The sequence below is a fragment of the Pseudorca crassidens genome, chromosome 13 (genome assembly GCF_039906515.1).
Source record: "Pseudorca crassidens isolate mPseCra1 chromosome 13, mPseCra1.hap1, whole genome shotgun sequence".
NCBI classification, from domain to species: Eukaryota; Metazoa; Chordata; class Mammalia; order Artiodactyla; family Delphinidae; genus Pseudorca; species Pseudorca crassidens.
This window is the reverse complement of record NC_090308.1, coordinates 73778798-73800501: the sequence shown is the minus strand read 5'-3', so window position 1 is coordinate 73800501 and position 21704 is coordinate 73778798. Positions and strand designations below refer to the sequence as shown.

Genomic DNA, 21704 nt, shown 5'->3' with positions numbered 1-21704 from the left:
CATTGCTTATAGTTTCTTTGCCTTTTTGCTATAGAAACAAATGAAACAAAATGACCCCCAATTCTCAATGTCTCAGTTATGTATATAGAAATGGATATCCTAAAACAATCCTCTGAGTCCTTTTAACCTGTAAGCTTCTATTTTCAAGCAGTAACCACCTTCAGTGTGAGACAAGTGCCCCCTTGCCTCGTGTTTAGATCTCCTCTAACTGCCAAGATTAAACATTTAACTACCTGTAGTTTATAAAAAATTTATCCAACCATTGCCTAAAATAGGTCTGTGTTTGTTGTTGCGCTTTTATTTATTTATTTTTCTAAAGGACAAGACCCATGAGGATTCATTCACAGAGCTGGTAAGACTGTTGGTGACTGCTCGTTCCCATGGTGGAGTGAGCTGCATGTGAAGGCAGCAGGGGAGAGAGGAAGCAGCATGGCTGTAAGCATATCTGCATCTATAGTTACGTTATAGTGTAAAATAGAGCTGCCATACGAGCCAGCAATCCCACTTGTGGGCATATATCCGGAGAAAAACATGGTTCAAAAGGATGCATGCACCCCAGTGTTCATGGCAGCACTGTTTACAATAGCCAAGACATGGAAGCAACCTCAATGATCATCAGCAGAAGAATGGATAAAGAAGATGTGGTAGATATACACAGTGGAATATTAGCCATTAAAAAGAATGAAATAATGTCATTTGCAGCAAAATGGATGGACCTGGAGATTATCACACTAAGTAGGTTGGACAGAGAAAGACAAATACCATATGACATCGCTTATATGTGGAATCTAAAAAAAATGTTGCAAATAAACTTATTTACAAAACAGAAACAGACTCGCAGACTTAGAGAAGGAACTTAATATTTACTGGTGGGGAAGGGTAGTTTGGGATTTTGGTATTGACATGCACACACTGCTATATTTAAAATGGATAAATAACAAGGACCTACTGTAAAAAAAAATTAAAATAATAAAATTAAAAAATATTTTTTTAAATGTAAAAAAAAACCCCAATAAACAGAAACCTCAACTAAATAGAGCTGGGAGACCAGAAGGGGGAGTTCTCATGCCCTGAGGTAATAGCAGAGCCCAACAGGAAGTACTCAGCCAATAGAAAGCTACGGACTCATGTTTCCTACAGCTGTCCCAACTTCCTTCCCCCCGCCCCCGCTATAAAAACATTCTCCTTCCCTTGCTGTGTGGGGACCTGCACAGCTCACCAGGGTTGCAGACCCCAAACTGCAATTCTCTGCTGATCCCAAACAAACTCATCTTTGCTGGAGAAATATCTGGTAGTCTATTTGTTTCAGCTCAACAAAGGATACTTCAACACATCATGGAATGCAGGACCTGATGCGGCTGATTTTAAGGAGCCCACATCTGACGTATAAAAAGACCATAAGGGCTTGTGGCAGACATGTCTTGATAGCAGAGACCATAGGATCAGCCCATGGATCCCATTTTCTGCAACTTGGAGACATGGCCCACCAAAGGAAACATCCCATTTCAGTTGCCTTTGACAATATACACTCTTCGAAATTTGGTATACGTTCATGCAAACCAGCCTCATCAAAACTTTAGGTCCTAGGTGGAGCAGGAAAGTGAATAAATACATACCATGGGCCATCTCTGTGCTGTACTATGCAAGAGAGAAAGGGTTTGGAAAAGGGAATGCTCCAAAGAATGTTCAGAAAACTGAGTGGAATGTAAGGTGCACAGAGAGCTGCAGAATGCGATTTGTTTGGAAAGATGGATTATGGAGAATTTCAGTGGCTGCAAGGCTTATTGGCTGTGGTTGCACCAGAGAGTCAAGGAGGCACTAGGAGTGAAAATAATCTCTGGAATTAGTGGCATAAAGTGTGACTCTGTCAAAGCAAGTAGACATCGACTCATTTCCCCCCAAATCCAGTGTAAGTTAAAGGACAACTGTCTCTATAGATTAAGGCATCTTAGACGGATTATTGGCTGCACAACGGCATGAGACGTTGACTTGGTGGCTCAGCTTTGACGCTGTGTGTGTGTGAGGGCGCCAGCCCCTGGGCATTGTCTGATGTGGTGGCATAATTGGGCTGGTCCACCACAGTCCTTCTGGAGAAGGTCCAGAACACATGGTACATGGTTTCCTGTGTTTGTACAACAGCATATTGGCCCAGGACAACAGACCTGCTCTGCTGAGGGGAGCTGTGTGGCACGGTATGCAGTGCTCGGCTGGGCCCCTGGAACACGGAGTACCAGCTCCGTACGGAGAAGCAGCAGGCCCAGCACCTCCTACCCGGGAATGAGCAGGTCCAGAGTGGGAAGGAAGGATGGCAGTAAAGAAGCCTGCAAACTTGGGTGAGGTTTGTAGTAGGTGTTGGAGGATAAAAGTCAGGTTTTTCTCGGCATGGTTGGCTGTGTGGTCCAGATTCAAGTCCAGGTAAGAGTCATCTTTCTGACTTGTCTTTCTGTGCCTCGGTTTTCTCATCTGCCAAATGCAGACAATAACTCCTGCCCGATAAATGTACTGTTACTGTGAGGATCGGATGTGTAATATATGGGAAAGAAATAGATGCCATTTATTGAACACCTATAATGCACTACTAACTGGACCAGACACTGTTTATTACTTCATTTAACCCTTGCATGAACCCTCTAAGGCAAGTATTGTCATCTCCATTTTACAGATGTGGAAACAAGTTTGACAAGGTCAAAATTACTTGTTCATTCATTTGTGAGTTTAACACTTTGTATTGAACACATAAGACGTGCCAAACATGGTAATAGACCCTGGGAATAGAGTGGTGGATCAGCTCTACAAGGTCCCTGTGCCAATGGAGTTTATATTGCACGAGGGCCGATGGATAGTAAAAAATAAATAAGTCAAACTTAATATTATTAATACAGAAAAATAAGACAAGGCTATATCAAACGGATTCTATTCGTTCTCTACTCCTTATATTATCTATAAGCTTAAAGTTAGAGCTAAGGGGTTGATTAGACTCACGTTTATCTGTTCTGACAAAAATCTTTTATAGATGTTCTGTGAACTTTGTATTACATCAGGGGGCACACCATATCCGGGTGTCCCACTTTTAGAGATGATGATATGGACAACCTGACCCCTTCAAGTGTAAAGTTCTATTTCCCCTTTATTAACCAGGCATCAACCCATAAAGTAATAATTTGTCATGCTGCAAATATGCAGCTCCCCATCAATCTTTTACCAAATGGCTTTAGAATTTGTTGGTAATCATTTCCTGAAAACATTATTTTATTAGGGGTTGTAAAATTATGATTGTATAGGGCTTCCCTGGTGGCGCAGTGGTTGAGAATCGGCCTGCCAATGCAGGGGACACGGGTTCAAGCCCTGGTCTGGGGAGATCCCACATGCCACGGAGCAACTAGGCCCGTGAGCCACAACTACTGAGCCTGCGCGTCTGGAGCCTGTGCTCCGCAACATGAGAGGTCGTGATAGTGAGAGGCCCGCGCACCGCGATGAAGAGTGGCCCCCACTTGCCGCAACTATAGAAAGCCCTTGCACAGAAACGAAGACCCAACACAGTCAAAAATAAACTAATTAAAAAAATAAAAAAATTATAATCGTATAATATTAATAAATAATCATCTATTGCATATGCATTACCTGGAATTTTTCTGTCAAGAACAACTTTCCCTCATCAACCACTACTATTTGTTTTACTGGAGAACCGTTCATACAGTCCATATTGAAATACTTAAGTGTGTAATTTTTCCCATTAGTTTCCAATAAAGAGTTGGTTCCCAGGCTATCTCAGTGGTGACTAATAAGTTTATTTTTGGCTTTTCCTTTTTTTGAGTATTACAATGAACTCATGGATTTTAATATAGTAATGTATTTCAAACTATTGCGGTCAAGTAGTCTTTCTGAGTTTGAATTGGTTGATTGAGTGGAGTGGAAGTGGAAAATCGCCTCTGATAGAAAGAGTTGCAGAAAAGTAAAATGTTTCATATTTGCCAAGATGAAGCCGTTGATAAAGTGGTGGGTCGACTTGATACCAAAGCTCATGCTCCTTCGGTTACAGCCCAGCTCTTTCTAAAGTGAGATGCAAAAGTACTTTAAAATTTAACACATTATTCTTTAGTAATATCCTGCTTAGCATGGCTATTAATCAGCTTGTGCTGTGATAACAAACAATCCCCACATCTTAGTGGATCAAAACAACAATTTATTCCTTTTCATAATATGGTCTTTGGCTGTGAGTTAGCTATGGCTGCTGGACACCCACTCAGCTCCACTCCAAGGGTCTTCCCCTTCTGGGATTCAGGCTGCAGGAGTGGTCACTATTTGGTACAGTCTGGTGGTGGAGCTGAAAACTCGAGAGAGCTGGAGAACGTCTCTTAAATCTTTCGGGGGTGTTCATACCACATCTGCTCACATTCCCTTGGCGAAACCATGTCGTATGTCCAAGCGCCATTTCACAGGGTAGGGATGTATATTTCTCTGACAGGAGACACTGCAAATCACATGGTAAAGGCAGGGAATTAAAATTTTATTACAGGGAAGGAGCTTGGTGAAAATACTTGAGAAAAAGATTGCAGTCTATCATAGACCGTCATTATCTGTATCATTCAAAATAGGAATAGAGACATAGTATGGCGTTATAAAAACATATTTTCTAAATGGTCAAAATAGATGCAGGGATATAAGAATTAAAAGTGGTCACAAATGTAAAATAAATGCAATCCTTTATATGCCATAAAGGATTATGAAAAGTTAATTTTATTATTTTGGAATGTCTACGTGTGACACCTTAACTTCTTTACTCACAGAGGTATCCTTTAGTTCCGAAATCAAAATCTAATTGCTCTTAATTTACCCACAATTCTAAGAAGCACATTAGAAGTAGAAAGTTGTAGATTGTGTGGGCAGGGAACACTCAGAAGGCAAACAGTGACAAAAGGAAGGAGGGACAGTTGACAGCAAAGGATGTCATAAGAATAACTAAATCAAGTATAAACGAAATGTCAGGAACCAGAGCTTTTTGGGATGACTTGGAGGCAAACAATTTTGTACAACTTAATACCCCTTAGCATACAAGAAACTCTCTCTTTTACTGTCAATGTTCCGTCTTCTTATTTTGGCTCAAAGTACTTTCCCTTCTCCACAAGACACATACACAGACATACACACAAACATGCACCCATAGACCCCAATACACGAAAATCACATGCATTTAACTCCTATTTTCAGAAAAATCACTGTTAGAGTACACGTGTACATCAGTTTGGATAGACCAAGTTGTGCTGCAGTAACAAACAACTCCCAAAATGTTGGTGGATAAAAATAACAGAGGTTTATTTCTTTTTCATGTTTCATGTCCAGCGTGGTTAAATGTGTGTGTGTGGGGGGGTGAGGGTAGGAGGGGAGACTCTGCTCATCATAGTTACCCAGGGCCTCTGTCTGGTGAAGGCTGCATCTGAACACAGGCTTTACCGTGACTGAAGAAGCAAAGTGGCAGATGGTGAGTCATGTACAGGCGTGAAATCTTCTGTCTGGAAGGGCCACATGTCACTTCACATTTTGTGGTGGAAGTAAATCACAGGGCCGCTGCAAAGGACAGAGGAAAAAACAAGGTGAAAACACAGAACTCTTAGAGGGCAGGGAGCTACGATTCCGCCATACACCCAGGGGGAAGAATTAGAAATATGTAGCGAATGGTGTTAATGACCAACACAATGAGATCCTATATGTCTGGGCCTCCTGGAAACACAGAACAACTTAGCCGAACAGCCAGCCAGAAAGATGCAAGGCCCCAAGGACCTGGGACACTGGGTTGGTGAGGTTTGATGGGACATGGCAGGAAAAAAGGAGTGGCATGAAGTGGTGCAAAGAGAAAGCCCAAATGTTACTGAGTCCAAGCTCATTCTGCTCGCTGCACGACAGACAAATAAATCGAAAGAAGAAGGGCAAGGAATAGCAACTTTATTGGGAAAGCCATCAGATGAGAAGATGGTGGACTAATGTCCCAAAGAACCATCCTACCCAAGTTATCATTCAGGCTTCTTTTATACTAAAAGGGTGTGTTTGGTTGTTGCAAACTTCTGGTGTCAGAATCCTTTGTTCTTGCAGGACAAAGGTCAGGTCACAACGTTCCTGTAAACCTCCAACAAGACAAATGTTATTCTCTGTTCTGCAACTTCTTATCTCCACATGAATGGAAAAGTGTTATACCTTTAAAGGTCAGAGCCTTGAGAATGGGCTCTCCTGTATATTTCAGGCTATGGGCAACATTCTTAACTCGTAGTAAAAGCAGTAGAATACAAAGGTTAAAGTAAAAGAAACAGATCCAATGTGGAGTCAGATTTGTTCTTCTCCCTGACACAAAGACATCCTCAGCCTCAGGGAGGGAGCAGGTCCTCAAAGCTTCAAAGATTTTAGTGTATTACAACCTTTTCTAAATCTCTTCCTCCTTTACCTAGCAAGCCAGGTACTCAGTGAGCCCCGCATAGTCCCCTCCCCCCCATTTCCATTCTCCTCCTTCAGTACCATCTGGGTCAGCTGGCTCCTTATCCTCTGCTGCAGGCCACTGCCTTGTTTTCCCATGAGCACAAGTCTGAATGACGCTCTGCTTAGCCTTTCATCTTTTCTTTCTGTTGAGCTGGGTGATGTGAGGATTTAGGCTTCTGTTAGATGAGCATGAATTTACGTGGCCTAGACTCCTTAAAGAATCTGCTTCCTCCACTCCACCTGACCAATTTCTCTTTAACTTTGGCAAGAGTGACTTTGAAATCAGAATTGGGTTCAGGGGGTGTCCAAGAGGCCAAGACTGTGAACACAGAAAGGGAAGAAACAGTTCTGCAAGTGCAGATGAGAATTCAAGAAGCAGAGCCCGTGGTAAGAAGTCCGTGGCTCTCTGGGAGCATCACATAGGAGACTGAAAATGTGCTCCGTCTCTTGAGGACAGAACCTCACCATCAGCTCTGGTCCTCCCGCAAAGCATGTTTCTGGATGATTGTTCTTTCCAACTGCAATTAGTCACACTTTCTTCCTTGTTGGCCTGACAGAAGTGTTGGCTGCACGCAACTGCGGTATGTGAACTTGCAGAGCTGAGAGACACCGCTGCTCACACGCGCAGCTCGCTCCACTCCTGAGGATGTACACTTTCTGTTTAAAGAGGCAACAAGGCTGTGGGAATCTCCAGCATGAAACGCTTGTGGGAGAATGGGCTATGTGTTGGTAAGTCTCTTAAATAATAGAAGTCAGGACCGCTGACCTCACGGCCTCTGCTCCCAAGTCTCCCATAGAGACTTGGATGGGGATGAGTATTGTTTGCAAGGCACTGGATGCATAACTCTCTTTCCAGATGTGTCCTCAGGAGATGAAGGCCCAGAAGACCCTTGGAGTGTGTGCATGGATCTCTCTGCAAGACCACACACAGCGTCAGCAGTCCCCCTCTGCACGTCTCCGGCCCTGCCCAGCCACTTCCTCCAAGGTTGACACAGACCTTTCCGTGCTTTTCAGAGGCATTTGCAGTCTATTCTGTAGTCTGGCCCTGGCTTGTCCTTCCTCATCTGTGCCCAGTTTGTCCTTCCTGATGACCTTCCATTGTGGTTTGAGCTTTCCTGCTTTGCTCATACATTATCCCTTTAATTTCAATTTCAATTTCACCCTGATTCTAACTGTTCTTTAGGATTGAGCTCAGACCTCACTTCCCCCATGAGTCCTCTTTAATCACTCCTGCTGGAAGGCATCTTGCCACTTATTTCCTATTTTACATATAGACCAGAAGTCTCATCCCCTCACACCCCATTGATCTCTTGCACATGGAACCGTCTTACACTTACCATTACGAATGTATCTCATACTCTCAAGAGTAACATCCTTAAAGACCAAGGTTATGTGTGTGGGAAGTGAGGGGGAAATGTAGAGATGCAAAGACACATTCTTTTGTGTACCTAATGTACCTTGGCTGTCAGCTGAGGTTAGCCTGCAGACTGAACGTAAATGAAATTGTCTTACATCCTTTGGGAAGTTCAGGGTCTCCCCTAAGATTTTTACAAATTCTGAGAGGTTTATGGCCTCATTTCCATAATTAGTTACCCTCATTTCCTTTTCCTATTTGTCAGAATCTCACACATCTCCTAGAGAGTTTACCTTATCTCAGTTGTGTACCAACTAAACATAGAAACTGCTCCTTTTCTTGCATTTCCCTCATAATATTGTTCACAGAGAGCATTTGCAGTAATAGACTATATTGAAGTAGCACTTAGACTCCTTTTGTTAGCACAAGGTAAAAATAGGATATGTGTTACAGCTTTTCTTCAGGGTCATTTCAGCACCTTCAACTGAGGAATTTCTCACAAGCTAACCTTTCTCCGTAAGATCTGCCCTGTGCCATGGGATGGACCCTACACACCTACACCCGTTTCCTGTCCACATCTCCAAAGACACATAAATCCACATTCCCCACATTCTCCTTAATTTCTTTTCAAACTAATTTAGCTGTTTCTTTTTTTTACCAACACACCTCCAACCACAGACTGGCTACCTCACCTGTCACACCCAAAGCAAAGTAGGGGTCAAGGTGTCACGCTAAGGAGAAGACCGTCCGCTCCTCACACAGCTCAAGTTGCTACTTTACATTGTTTTGTTCTTTTAAAATATTGCTTTTATTTGCAGACTGCACAATGGCTGTTATTAATTCTAATTCAATGTTGGCTCCAAATAATATATCTCAATACTGGGAAATTTTATTTATTTTTATTTATATTTTTAAAAATTTATTTATTTTTACAGTAGGTCCTTGTTGGTTGTGTATTTTAAATATAGCAGTATGTACATGTCAATCCTATGGGATATATTGGGAGTTTGGGATTGTCAAGTTAGTACTTTATTTATTTATTTATTATTTTATTTTATTTTATTTATTTATTTTTTTTGCAGTACGTGGGCCTCTCACCGCTGTGGCCTCTCCCATTGCGGAGCACAGACTCCGGATGCGCGGGCTTAGCGGCCATGGCTCACGGGCCCAGCCGCTCCACGGCATGTGGGATCTTCCTGGACCGGGGCACGAACCCGCGTCCCCTGCATCGGCAGGCGGACTCGCAACCACTGCGCCACCAGGGAAGCCCGAGTTGGTACTTTAAATAGGAAGTTTTCTATTCATTCTGATATGTTGGTATCCTTTTTTTTGGTTTTGGTATCTTTTTAGAGCACTAAGCATAGTGCTTTTCACAAAGCAAATAATCAACATCTATATATTGAATGAAAGAAGGACTAATAAACAATAAGATCTTACTGTATAGCATGGGGAACTATATTCAATATCTTGTAATAACCTATGATGAAAAAGAATATATATATATACAGACATATATGTGTGTGCATATATATATATGTACATATATATATATATAAATTAAATCACTTTGCTAAACACCAGAAACTAACACAACATCATAAACCGACTCTACTTTAATTAAAAAAAAAAAAAAGACTGAAACAACAATAAAGCTATGGTACTTCCTTGCTCAGGTAAAGGCTGTGGCTCTGACAGGTTCCGGTTTCTCTCACTTGCCTCATCATCCCCACTTCCTTTCCCAGCCTCCAGATTCCTGTCTGCAGCCTGTTCACTGGTTGTCATTTTAATCTTTTCATTTAAAAGAATTTATGAAATATAATCTTTTATATTTAAGATATAAAAGTCCTTCTTATAAGGGCTGAAGGCACGTCCACCACTCCCTTCCACTTCTCTGTCACCCACCAGAAAAGAGAAAAGTCTTCAAGGTCCAGAGCAAAGCAGCTAAGTGCTTAACTCTGAAGATAATAGTTGGGCAGAAGGTCCTGCCAAAGGTCCCTTAAATGCCACTTCCTTAGTGACCCCATATACAGTAAGACCACGTTTTTCCAAGTGAGTTCTTAGACCTGTATCAAAATCACTTTAGGTGCTCGTTAAAAATACAGACTCTTATGGAATCAGAATCTTTGAAGCTTCTTATTGCTTTCTCAATAAATTCCCTGGGGGATTTTTATGCTTAAAAGTGTGCATTGTGTAAATGCATTCTTTTATCAGCTCTGTGTTGGAGAGAAACAAACTTTTCCCTTCTTAGGACAAGTGCATTTTCTATCATGTACTACCTGCCTTCTCATGGGGGAAAGGATAAGCTCATTACTCTGTGTTGACAGCCATACACGTTCCTATGTTGTTTCCGAGCTGGTCACAATCAACTGCTTTATTTTTCCTTGAGAATAATCCAATTAGACTTATTCATAATAAACAGATTACGGGACACAACCTCTTGTATGACAAACTTACCCAACATACTCTTCTTTCAAATAAGTAGCTTGAGAGCAATCGTGAAGCATATGGATAAATTTGGTGGTATTTGAAACCACAGGAGGAAATGAGCCCAGGGAAGGAACCTCAGCTGGAATGTGGCTTGCAAGCAGAAGTACAGACTATGGTCCACCTGATGTGAGCTTGGGACACGTGGGGCAGGGGGGCCTCCAATGGCCAGCCACCTCTGCTGGACTGCAGCTTTATGCCTTTTTTGGAAGCAAGTCCGTGGACCCTCAGAACCATGGGAATTTAGTGCTGGTACCACCAGCTCTAATTATCCCACCCACCCAGTCACCTACAGCTACTGCCTGACTCAGGAGAACTCACCTCCGAGGCAAATCCTGACCCAGCTGAGTGTGTGAGCTCTGGCTTGGCATCGAGGCTAAGTTGGCACACACTCCCTCCTGTCTGTTTGGGTGACTCACTGAGGGTTCTGAGCACATTTTCCCTTCTCTGGCTGCCAGCTGTAGCTATTGGCTCACTCACTCTCTCTTTGGAACGACTCAGCACTCCTGTGTTAATGCAGTGGCTTGAACTGATGTGCAATTGTACAGAGTCCTGCAGAAAAGCATAAGACTCTCTTTACCACAAGGATGAGGCCTGGGAACTGTCACATCTATGGGAACATCAGACATGGATCCTTCCTTCTTTCTACCTGTTGCTACTTACTAAGACTCTTTGTGGACCTCTTATGGTTTCCCAGCACACAGAAACTTCACCAACGGCAAAGACACGAGAGTGCCAGTGGTCAGGAAGTGAAGGGCTTGTGTGTCTGGAAATATGGGCAATTTTCCTCCCTCCTCTGCTGTCCTCAGCACTTATGTGTAGTTTGGAGTGCATTAACCGAAACTTGTATGTGGACCTAGATCTCTTGTAAATTACTGATCTTCCCAGCTAAGCTCCTATCTTCATCAAGAGCGGGGATCCAGTCTCCAATGTCTTTTGTGACTGCCCCAGAGCCTAGTTTAGGGTTGAGTTCAATGCAGCCTTAGAAACAAGGCTTGCTGAAGCAATGAATGGGGCAAACTCCCATGGAAAAGCCAAGCGTGTTGAAGGAAGGGCTGGCTTGCCAGTCATGTTAATTTTTTCCACACACTTTCTGCACCATCAAAGGAAAACATTTCTTATTCATGGATAGCACAAAATGCATAATAAATCAGTCCGCAGTAACCTAATTTCACCTCATGGATCAAGCCAATAGCCAGAATGAAGTTTTGAAGAAAAAGTGTTTGTAGGCATCTGGGCACACGACAGAAGCTGGGTATTTTTTGTGAACTTGCACACGGGTGTGAATGCCTGGACTTTCCAGTTATTTTTCAGTAGATGGGAGAGGCGGCAGGGCCTCTGTGAATACAGGCGGTGTGCACAGTGGTTGAGAGTGAGTCAGAGATCGAATCTTGGCTAGGCCACATACTAGCTGAGTGAATATGCGCGACCTCACTTATATTCTTTAGATGTTGGGTGCTTCGTTTATCAAATGTGTGCAATAGAAACCCCCTCATAGAGTTGTGATTAGAATTCAGTGAGATTATTAACACCAAGTGCCTAGCCAGGTAGCTGATATAATCAATAAACACCCAATCAATAATAGCTGTTATTGTTAATGGTGTTTGACAAAATGCAGGATTTGAAGGATGGGACAGTAAGGCTGATATCCAGGTTTTGGTTTGTTCCTAATGTTCACCTGAATTTCTGAACAGTTCACTCTGAGAGAAAAGGGAAAAATGACCAAACCCTCATGAAAAGCGAAACTGCACTAAATTAAACCGAAGTGTCTACTGCACTCTTCCTTGGCCTATTGTTAATGCTTTACCTTTTAGAAAGCTGGCTACGTGAAGACTTCGCGGAAGACAGAATTGTTCCACCACCCTCATTCCCAAATATGTAACTAGTGTTCTTATGGACTCTTTCAAAGACTGAATTTCAAGCTTATGTAACTGCACGGAATTATTTGGTGATTTGAGAGGTTCCAATTCATTGTGACAACTTGGAGCCAAAAGCCATTTCCCTCGCCATCCCAAATAGATAAAGATCATCTACTGTCAATACAACTAGAAGTTAGGTTTTAAAGAATTGGCAGAAGATATATTTTTCATGTGGTCCCTCAGTTTTTGAGGGCTGTCCGTACGGAGTTATCCGAGTATTGATTTTACCCCAATGGCTTCCAAATGAAAATAGATGCAAGAAATAATGCGAACTGCTTATACATTTTAAGTCTTCAAAATTAGCTAAATGATGGGGAGATATTTATAGCAAGAAGCTTTGAACTTTCTGGGAAAAATCACAGTTTATTTTTCCAACTGAGCTATTAGAAATAATACTGAATATGTCTTAGACAACTCTAAATCAAAGATCACATACTTTAATGAATAATAAAATTGCTCACAATATCCTTTAAAAGCCCTCTTGGAGAGAAGTTTCTTCATTAGAAATGGATATTTCTGGAACAAAACAAATACTGTTGTAGAAGCACTTGCTTAATTTATATTTCCCATGAACTCTATTTGAACTTCACTTCAAGGATACACAGCAGGAAAGCAGTCTGGAATACCCCACCCTAAACAGATGATGAATGTATTACATCCCAAGTAAAGACTACACAAGTATTGGCTCACTACTTGATAGAGGAAGAAAGATAAAAATACTCCAAGCCCCTTTTGTTTAGGAAAAGTTCAGTTTTCAGGTTTATCCTCAATACATTGAAGCTGAAGGGACTTGGAGCTCTGTGGCTTGGTGGTGGTATATTTCAGCTGTGAATAATAAGAAATATGAAAAATTGGTTGCTGTTGTAAAAAACTGGTGAGCTCTAGTCCAGCGTGAATCAAAACTCTGCTGAGATACTACTTTTGACCAAGACTTATCTTCTAGGCTTAAAATTACACTGAGTCAAATGGACAATTTTCGGCTTTATCTCACTTGACCGCTCTATGACATTTGACATCGTTGATTTGGACTCTCCTCTGTGAAACACACTTCCTTGGCTTCTGTGGTTCTCCACTCTCAGGGAGATTCTCCCACTCTGCCCGGCGGTGGCTCTTCTTTCTTAGCTGATTCCTTAATCATTAGTCTTCCTGCGATTTTTTTTTCATGATCTTGTTACATCTCACCCCCGACACACAGACCCTGGTGACGTCATTCATTTGTGGCATTACCTACTACACATGGCAGTGAAGGATCAAAAATCTATATTTCCGCCTTCTTATTAGAACTTTTTTCCTTGACTGTTCTTCTGGGACCCCAAACTTAATATGTCCCAACGGAATTCATTATTTTCTGCCCTGCTTCTCTTATTATTTCTTTCTCAACAAACACTATCACCTAGCTGCCTAATTCAAAATCGTAGGTGTCATCTTTGACTTCTCTGCCTCCATTGTTTCCCACAAATAATTGATCTCCAAAACCTGCTGTATCCACTTCTACTCCTCTCTCATGATTGTCCATTTCTGTCCATATTCACTGCCAGTGTCTCATTCCGGGTTCCCACCATTGGCTCTTTGATCACGGCCTCGGATGCCTATCTGGTTTTCCCTGACTCCTTCCTCCATGCTCCAGAGTTCTATGAAGCATTACAAAGTAGACATTTGATCATTTCTCTTGCCTGACTAAAACCTTTCTAAACCTTACCATCATCCTTATGATAAAGTTCAAACTTGTAAGCATGAGCGTAAAATATCACGTATGCTCTGACTCCCTTTTTTTTAAACCTCTTTAACTTCAGCTTTTGACATTTCTCTTCTTGAACTCTGCACTCCAGCCATACTGAAGTACTTGAAGTTACTGAATGGGCCATTTTCTGCCTTTCCTCTGGGCCTTTACTATGTTTTCCTCTCTGCCTGGAACAATCTCTCCTTGTTTGTCTGGGTTACACACACCATCCTTTCAGCTGAGAAGGCATTTCATCTGGGAAACCTTCTCTGATCCTCTTTCCAATTACAGATCTGAGTTACATGTTTCTCCGTGTTACCTCTTATAATAACTGATGCATTCATATTTCATCGTACTTACCAAGACGTATTGTCGATACCTATTTACTTATCTGTCTCCTCCAAGAACTATCTGAGGTCAGGAGATACATCTTTTCTACGTTGTATCCCTAATGCTCTCCTCAGTACTTGGTACATAGTAGGCGCTCAATACATATGTTTTAGAATTAACTACTTAATTGTCAAATTACAACTCAAGGAGAAGAATGTGATTCAAAGATCTTGCCTTATTTTGGAATCACCAAGCATGAGTTTAAGACTCTCTGGGCAGCTTTCCATAACTGGTGTCCCCTCCACTCACATTCTAGGCATGAGAGCAATAAAGAGATAATTGGCAACTGAACTGAGGCTATAGTAGCTCCAAACTGGGTAATAAGGGTCCACAGCCAGAATTCCAGGAGTCTTCTCTATGCCCTTCTAAAGAAACAAAAGAGAGATATTTCACTGTTCTTGAAGCGATTATCTGCCCCATGGTTTATGAAACCAGGGAAATATTTAACTCCACATTCATGGCTTTTGGGAACTCATGTGGAATCCAGAATGTTGGATCTGATGCTCCATGACTTTGTGGGAATCAAATAAAGGTTGTCAGTGGCTACAGACTGCCAAGAGGACTTGATATTTCCATCAACTTTTCTTCTTCCAAATGAACCTTGGGGTTATTTGTCTATAGTTCTGCCAGGGGCCTCTCCAGACTGTGATTCGTTGGGGACAAGCCACCACGAACATATTCTCAGGTCTCCATCATGCTGCCACTTCATGAGAAATGGAACTTATCAAACAAGTAGCAGAGCTGAACTCTCTGAATTCTACATGACTGTTCAGACAGTTTGGAATAACACACACCACAATTAAAACAGCGAAGAGGGATGAGTAAGTGAGGAATTGAGAATCACATATTTTTCTAAATTAGATTTATCTGTAAGACTTAAATATGTGCAAACATATTTTGAATGATCTGGTATGAATTATAGTTTAGCCCATTTTGCTTTGTCCTTATGTGTGAGGCAAAAAGAGACTTACTTTTCTGGATATTTGTCTTTGGTAAGTATCAAATTTTGAGGGGATATGAGTCTTTTTAGCCAAATTGAAAAAATTGCTCAGAATTTAAAGAATACTCCATCTGAATTCAAGCTGTGTTTGGTTTTGGCAACATATTTTTTTCTTTGGCAAGGAAAAGGCTGTTTGATTCTTATGACTTGGTAGACCTCAAACAGGCTCCCACGCAAGCTGTAGTCCTTATGATGTAGACAGATGTGGAGGGAACCAATAGATGAGGGCAAAATTTGCCTTAAAATGAAGCAAACAAATGAAGAGTTTCAAGGACAGAAATTGTTTTCAATCAAAAGCTTTGAGATTTGGAGCTTCTTATAGTTTGGTTTTGAATATTTTTTTAAATTCTGAAATTTACTGGATTTTCCCGGCCCTTGCTGTTTGTTGTCAGGTTCCTTTCCATAAATAATAGAAAGAAGGTGACTTGGCTATTTTCAAGGCTTAAAAGAAAAACAACTACTACCTATAAGCACCTATTATATGTCATGACTTTAACAAATAATGTTTTATTTAAAGTTCACATCTTCCCTGCAAAACAGTACTATTTCCCCCACTTTACAGATGAGAACAATGAGGCTAGACAGGTAAAGTGATGTGCCCCTGCTCCCCAGTAAGTCTCAGGTCCTTTCTGTCTGTTATTGTCTATACCTGGAAGGCTCTGCTCAGTGCTTCCTCATGTTCACTCCCTCCTAGATATGTCCTACCTTCCCTATTTTATCTGGACAACTCCTATGTCTTTCAAAGCTCAGCTCTTTCAGGAACTTTCTCTGGTTTGCTACCCACCACCTCAGCCTTAGATTGCTGCCCTCCTGGGTTCTACTGCTCTGTGAGCCTGCCTCCGTCAAGCATTTATGACAAGTATATTGAGTCTCTCTATGGCCAGTCTCATCATCTGGGATGTCAACTCCAGTTCACAAGTGGAACTATGTCATCTGCAGATCTTCAGTGATTCACTTAGCCCCTAATAAAAAATTTGCATTTGTGGAATCTAAAAATAAATAAGTTAGGAACTCCCTTATGATTTCTAAAAATAATCACTCCATTGCCTTACGTTTAAAAAAATCTCAATATGTAATAAAAGTTTCTCTCCCAGCCCTGCCCAATGAAGGCCATTCATTGAAAGAGTAAAAGGAAGGATTTCCCTGGCAGTCCAGTGGTTAAGACTTCACCTTCCAATGCAGGGGGTGCGGGTTTGATCCCTGATTGGGGAGCTAAGATCCCATATGCCTCTTGGCTAAAAAAAAAAAAAAAAAAAAAACCAAAACCTAAAACACAAACAGTATTGTAACAAATTCAATAAAGACTTTAAAGTGGTCCACATCAAAAAAAAAAAAATCTTAAAAGAAAAGAGTAAAAGGAGACCACTTGTTCTTTGCTCCCCACACTGCTTTCATACTGTTCTTCCAAAATAATCACGAAATTTCACTTCAGAAGAAAGGCGATGCTATTTATCATGCTGTTCCTCCACATTTGCATTATGTCTGGGTTCCATATTCTAGTACAGAGAAAACAGAGCCTCAGAGAAGGGTTTAGTAGGACAGTGACAGTTAGAGGAAAGGGAAGCAATGCCGGGAAGACCTGGCAGGCAGGAAAGGTGAAGCATCACCTCTCCAGTTACCTCTTCACAGGGAGCTGGCAAGAGACCCTTCCTGTCTGGCCAGTGCCTATACTTGGTCACAGAGGACATCTTCAGGCAGGCTGACTGGGGGGAGAAAGGGAGACGATATGGATCTGTCCAGTTTGCTCCTGCCACTTTTTAGCCAAGATGGCACTATGTGGAGGTAAATCCCTTGCATGCCAAGTTGGGTCACTGCGTTCCTTTGGCAGATTCTTGGGAATCCCTGTGGTGGCTTTTCCCCAAATGTAGAAGAGATGGAAGGAGCAGGCACGGAGTGGTAGCTTTGAAAAGACTGGCTTCATGGGCCGCGTGGATACACATACTGCATTAGTGATGTAAGTTGGGTAAACAGCTGGAGGTCTCAGAACCCGTAAGGATGAGAGACTCACAAGAGGCATGTATACAGTGCATTGCCACCTTGTGCATCCAATTCATTTCTCTCTCTGCACTGTTTTCTGTCATGAATCCTACCACCTTCCCAAACTATGGTTTAGCTGGTCCAAATGTCTTCTACCTGGACGATATGCTGGCAAGTCAAGCACAGCACCATATGTCTAAAATCAAATTCATGTAATACTTTTCTATCAAGACATTTCCCTTTCCTGATTTTCCCTATTTCTCTTCATGGAAACACTAACTTATAGTCATTCAGGTTGAAACTTCATTTACCTCTGATTCCATTCCACCTTCCTGGTCTAGGCAAGGTCCATTAAACATATCAGCAATTCCCCAGCAGTGTGACAAGGACACTTTAAGGCACAGATTACACATTCAGCAAGTGTTTGAATAAAATAAATGGGTGTCTTTGCTTTTCAGTTTGCTGTGGTATTTGTACAGAAAATGCTGTTTACTGATGGGGAAAGAGGAGAGGTAATAGAGAAATCAGTAAACCAGGTATGGTTTTGCAACAAACCAGCACATCCAACACAGTTAGAAGCTTTTGCTGGGAGGTTGGGAGGCTAGGTACTTCAGGTCTCCATTGTTTCCTGATATCATCATGCCATCACCAGTCACTGTGATTGGAACTATAGGCATATTTGGAAATGAACCAGAAGGACATAAAAAGGGTTTTTTCTTTCTTTCTTTCTTTCTTTTTTTAAAGGTTACTAGGGGCTTCCCTGGGGCGCAGTGGTTGAGAGTCCGCCTGCCGATGCAGGGGACACGGGTTCGTGCCCCGGTCTGGGAGGATGTCACATGCCGCGGAGCGGCTGGGCCCATGAGCCATGGCCGCTGAGCCTGCGCGTCCGGAGCCTGTGCTCCGCAACGGGAGAGGACACAATGGTGAGAGCCCCGCGTACAACAACAACAACAAAAAAAAAAAAAAAAAAAAGGTTACTAGATATATTACTTGTCATAATTAGATGCGCTTTTTAAAATATATATATATATATTACATCTTTATTGGAGTATAATTGCTTTACAATGGTGTGTTACTTTCTGCTTTATAACAAAGTGAATCAGTTATACATACGTTCCCATATCTCTTCCCTCTTGCGTCTCCCTCCCTCCCACCCTCCCTATCCCACCCCTCCAGGCGGTCACAAAGCACCAAGCTGATCTCCCTGTGCTACGCGGCTGCTTCCCACTAGCTATCTACCTTACGTTTGGTAGTGTATATATGTCCATGCCTCTCTCTCGCTTTGTCACAGCTTACCCTTCCCCCTCCTCATACCCTCAAGTCCATTCTCTAGTAGGACTGTGTCTTTATTCCTGTCTTACCCCTAGGTTCTTCATGACATTTTTCTTTTCTTAAATTCCATATATATGTGTTAGAATACGGTATTTGTCTTTCTCTTTCTTACTTACTTCACTCTGTATGACAGACTCCGGGTCCATCCACCTCATTACAAATAGCTCAATTTTCTTTCTTTTTATGGCTGAGTAATATTCCATTGTATATATGTGCCACATCTTCTTTATCCATTCATCCGATGATGGACACTTAGGTTGTTTCCATCTCCGGGCTATTGTAAGTAGAGCTGCAATGAACGTTTTGGTACATGACTCTTTTTGAATTATGGTTTTCTCAGAGTATATGCCCAGTAGTGGGATTGCTGGGTCATATGGTAGTTCTATTCGCAGTTTTTTTTTTTTCTTTTCCATTATAGTTTATTACAAGATATTAAATATAGTTCCCCCTACTGTACAGTAAATCCTTATGTATTTTATATATAGTAGTGTGCATCTGTTAATTCCATACTCCCAATTTAAGGAATCATTTTCTCGATTCATTTTTGAATGAATGAATTCATTCATTCAATTTAAGAGTATACATTTCAATTTTAAAGATAAAATTTGATTTCAGTGTAATATTGCATAATGAACTTACTGTATACATTGGTCCTTACAAAAACACTGCCCCTTAGAGAATCACACTGGGTTCACTGTTTACATTTTTTTATTTTTTTATTTTTTAAATATTTATTTATTTATTTGGCTGCGCCGGGTCTTAATTGCGGCACACAGGATCTTCATTGCCACATGGGGGATCTTCACTGTGGCATGCGAAATCTTTTTTTTTTTTTTTTAACATCTTTATTGGGGTATAATTGCTTTACAATGGTGTGTTAGTTTCTGCTTTATAACAAAGTGAATCAGTCATACATAAACATATGTTCCCATATGTCTTCCCTGTTGCGTCTCCCTCCCTCCCACCCTCCCCATCCCACCCCTCCAGGCTGTCACAAAGCACCGAGCCAATATCCCTGTGCCATGCGGCTGCTTCCCACTAGCTATCTACCTTACTGCGTTTGTTAGTGTGTATATGCCCATGACTCTCTCTCGCCCTGTCACAGCTCACCCTTCCCCCTCCCCATAACCTCAAGTCCGTTCTCTAAGAGGTCTGCGTCTTTATTCCTGCTTTACCCCTAGGTTCTTCATGACATTTTTTTCTTAAATTCCATATATATGTGTTAGCATACGGTATTTGTCTTTTTCTTTCTGACTTACTTCACTCTGTATGACAGACTCTAGGTCTATCCACCTCATTACAAGTAGCTCAATTTCGTTTCTTTTTATGGCTGAGTAATATTCCATTGTATATATGTGCCACATCTTCTTTATCCATTCATCCGATGATGGGCACTTAGGTTGTTTCCATCTCCAGGCTATTGTAAATAGAGCTGCAATGAACATTTTGGTACATGACTCTTTTTGAATTATGGTTTTCTCAGGGTATATGCCCAGTAGTGGGATTGCTGGGTCATATGGTAGTTCTATTTGTAGTTTTTTAAGGAACCTCCATACTGTTCTCCATAGTGGCTGAACCAATTCACATTCCCACCAGCAGTGCAAGAGTGTTCCCTTTTCTCCACACCCTCTCCAGCATTTATTGTTTCTAGATTTTTTGATGATGGCCATTCTGACTGGTGTGAGATGATATCTCATTGTAGTTTTGATTTGCATTTCTCTAATGATTAATGATGTTGAGCATTCTTTCATGTGTTTGTTGGCAGTCTGTATATCTTCTTTGGAGAAATGTCTATTTAGGTCTTCTGCCCATTTTTGGATTGGGTTGTTTGGTTTTTTGTTATTGAGCTGCATGAGCTGCTTATAAATTTTGGAGATTAATCCTTTGTCAGTTGCTTCATTTGCAAATATTTTCTCCCATTCTGAGAGCTGTCTTTTGGTCTTGTTTATGGTTACCTTTGCTGTGCAAAAGCTTTGAAGTTTCATTAGGTCCCATTTGTTTATTTTTGTTTTTATTTCCATTTCTCTAGGAGGTGGGTCAAAAAGGATCTTGCAGTGATTTATGTCATAGAGTGTCCTGCCTATGTTTTCCTCTAAGAGTTTGATAGTTTCTGCCCTTATATTTAGGTCTATAATCATTTTGAGCTTATTTTGGTGTATGGTGTTAGGGAGTGATCAAATCTCATATTTTTACATGCACCTGTCCAGTTTTCCTAGCACCACTTATTGAAGAGGCTGTCCTTTCTCTACTGTACATTCCTGCCTCCTTTATCAAAGATAAGGTGACTGTATGTGCGTGGGTTTATCTCTGGGCTTTCTATCCTGTTCCATTGATCTATCTTTCTGTTTTTGTGCCAGTACCGTACTGTCTTGATTACTGTAGCTTTGTAGTATAGTCTGAAGTCAGGGAGCCTGATTCCTCCAGCTCCGTTTTTCGTTCTCAAGATTGCTTTGGCTATTCGGGGTCTTTTGTGTTTCCATACAAATTGCAAAATTTTTTGTTCTAGTTCTGTGAAAAATGCCAGTGGTAGTTTGATAGGGTTTGCATTGAATCTGTAGATTGCTTTGGGTAGTAGAGTCATTTTCACAATGTTGATTGTTCCAATCCAAGAACATGGTATATCTCTCCATCTATTTGTATCATCTTTAGTTTCTTTCATCAGTGTCTTATAATTTTCTGCATACAGGTCTTTTGTCTCCTTAGGTAGGTTGATTCCTAGATATTTTATTCTTTTTGTTGCAGTGGTAAATGGGAGTGTTTTCTTGATTTCACTTTCGGATTTTTCATCATTAGTGTATAGGAATACAAGAGATTTCTGTGCATTAATTTTGTATCATGCTACTTTACCAAATTCATTGATTAGCTTTAGTAGTTTTCTGGTAGCATCTTTAGGATTCTCTATGTATAGTATCATGTCATCTGCAAACAGTGACAGCTTTACTTCTTCTTTTCCGATTTGAATTCCTTTTATTTCCTTTTCTTCTCTGATTGCTGGTCTAAAACTTCCAAAACTATGTTGAATAAGAGTGGTGAGAGTGGGCAACCTTGTCTTGTTCCTGATCT

At 41.2% G+C, this 21704-nt stretch overlaps 1 long non-coding RNA gene across 1 annotated transcript; it reads left to right on the top strand.

Moving 5' to 3' along the window:
• Positions 1–6830: 6830 nt before the first annotated feature.
• Positions 6831–18076, top strand: LOC137204800 (uncharacterized). The gene is made up of 3 exons (XR_010933847.1): positions 6831–7194; positions 7322–7450; positions 8902–18076. It is a non-coding gene; the product is annotated as an uncharacterized lncRNA (long non-coding RNA).
• The last annotated feature ends 3628 nt before the right edge of the window (positions 18077–21704 follow it).